The 2,500-nt window shown below is 37.5% G+C and overlaps 1 long non-coding RNA gene across 2 annotated transcripts in view; it reads left to right on the forward strand.

Annotated features, from left to right (window-relative positions):
- Positions 1 to 2,500, forward strand: part of LOC106879816 (uncharacterized) — a 23,611-nt gene that overhangs the window by 11,411 nt on the left and 9,700 nt on the right. The window lies entirely within an intron of this gene.

A 2,500-nucleotide genomic window follows, 5' to 3' on the forward strand; every position in this document is an offset into this window, starting at 1 on the left:
TTACTCCAAGTTTCGAAGACCCAAATGAAGTCCTTCCTCAGACCGGCCAGAATCTGAATTTGAATTTTGAATCCGATTCGAATTCTGACAAGCCCCAGGAGAGGCTCCGTTATAAGCTTCGAAACTTGAAGTAGCACGGAATCCGAATTACACTGTTTTGAACAATAAAATGTTGAACTCTCTTTTGTTTGCCCATTTACACACACACACACACACACACACACACACACACACACACACACACACATACATTCGCGCACACACACATACTCACACACACACACATGTAGCAAGATAGATGGATACATGTACATACAGACATATAATTGAATTTATATACGACCCATCCCTCCATACACATACACATTGTGGTGCATAACGCATGCGCATATCAGCAGAGCTGTGATAAATTTAAACGTTACGTAGCTTCATAGTGAGTTAAAAAATAAAGTAAACATATTCTATGTTACTGATGTGCAGAAGTAAGAGAATAGAGATAATCTACAAGAGAAGGAGAATGACTGGGAGAGAGAAAGAGGAGATAGGGAGAGAAAGAGAGAGTGTGTGTGTGAGTGTTTTGGGGAGCCTGGGAGACAAAAACAGACAAAAGCAGACAGTGGAAAGTAGCCAGAAAGGGAGAAGAAGAGGTAACCAAGGTATAGAAAACTGAAGAAAATTCAATAAGAGATATTGCAGAGATTGAGTCAAAATGGTGAAATTTCACAACACAAACAACAAACTTATCCCAAAGTCTGAATCGAAATAATATCAAGGGAGAAGAAAACATATGTACAGTGAAAGACAGCAAAGGAATAGAACCCCGAAATAAACAGATACAAATTTCAAGTATGTTGTGCAGTAAATAAGGACGATAACACAGGAGTATAATTAGGAAAATTATCGGGGTTGGTACAAATTAAATTGCGAGACAGAACAAGAAGGATACCGTAGCACGGAGAAAAATATATGACAAATTCTTAAATCTATAAACTTAACACAAATAGATACAGAACAGAATTAGCTGTAGCAGTCTAGACAAACGGAACAATTGGCTTAATATCAAACGATATCAAGCAGACTGTGAAATTCATTGGATTGAAGGAGAAAAAAATCAAATAAACAGGAAACTGATGTTCATAGAGGTAATGCTGGAAGGAAAATGTATAAATTTCTTGTGGGAATTGCTTTTATATATGTATGGTGTTTCTGTGCTTCTGTGTATATACGTATATATAGACGGTAAGGTAGTGAGTTCGATTTCCGGCCGCACATTGTTTCCTTGATCAAGACATTTTATTTCTCAATGCTCCAGTACACTGAGCTTGTAAACAGGAGTTGTACCTGCAATCCAAAGGGCTTACCTTGTCACACCCTGTGTCTCACCGAACCTTCTTGAGGACTACGTTCAGGGTCGTGTCTCTGGAGTGCTCAGCCACTTGCACGTCAATTTCACGAGTAGGCTATTTCGGTGATCCTAGCAACTGGAGCCTTTATTGCCGTCGTATCTGACAGAGAACCAGAGCATGCATGCATGTACATATATATATATATATATATATATATATATATATATATATATATGTTGAGTGAGAGTGGTTCATTTCTTGCTCACAATAAAACAGACACAGGTTGTGTGTCGTTAACTAGCGGGAAATGATGTTTTCCTTGATATTTTCCTAGGGCTATAATGTGGTAACATTTGTTCAGCATGTAACAGTCACGTAACAGTGATACACACACACACACACACACACACACACACACACAGACATATATATATACATATATATATATATATATATATATATATATATATATATATATATATATATATATACATACAGGCGCAGGTGTGACTTGCATCGTAACCACATAATTCCTTCCGGATTCAGTCCCACAATGGACAAGTGTCTTCTGCTATAGCCTCGAGCCGACCAACGCCTTTCCAGTGTGGTTTGGTAGTCGGAAACAGAAAGAAATCCGCCGTATCTATCTATCTATCTATCTATCTATCTATCTATCTATCTATCTATCTATCTTTATATACATATGTTTCTGTGTGTGTTCGTGTCTCTGTTTGTCCCCCACTACTGCTTGATACCCACTGTTTGAGTGTTTATATACCAGTATATCGGCGGTTAGGCAAAAGAGACCTAGAAAGACCCTACAAAAATAAGTATTTCGGTCGATTCATTCCGCTAAAACTTCTTCAAGGCGGTGCCCCAGTATGGCCGGCATCTGATGAAGGAAACAAGTAAAATATAATATGTATATATATTCCAGGCCTGCTTCGACTTGAATCAAGTTCGATTCGCCCACTGTGCTAAAGCGCTGTTATATTGTTTTGAAATTTATATATTGTGTGGTGAAGCCGATTTCTTTTTTTTTTTAGATATGATGTAACGTACTCATTAATCTATTCAGGAAATCCGCTATAAACCGCTGTGATGTAGTGACGCTTATCCATGTTTTTATTATTTATATATTTGTATATATATAG

The sequence above is a fragment of the Octopus bimaculoides genome, chromosome 7, assembly GCF_046866305.1.
Source record: "Octopus bimaculoides isolate indiv1 chromosome 7, ASM4686630v1, whole genome shotgun sequence".
NCBI classification, from domain to species: domain Eukaryota; kingdom Metazoa; phylum Mollusca; class Cephalopoda; order Octopoda; family Octopodidae; genus Octopus; species Octopus bimaculoides.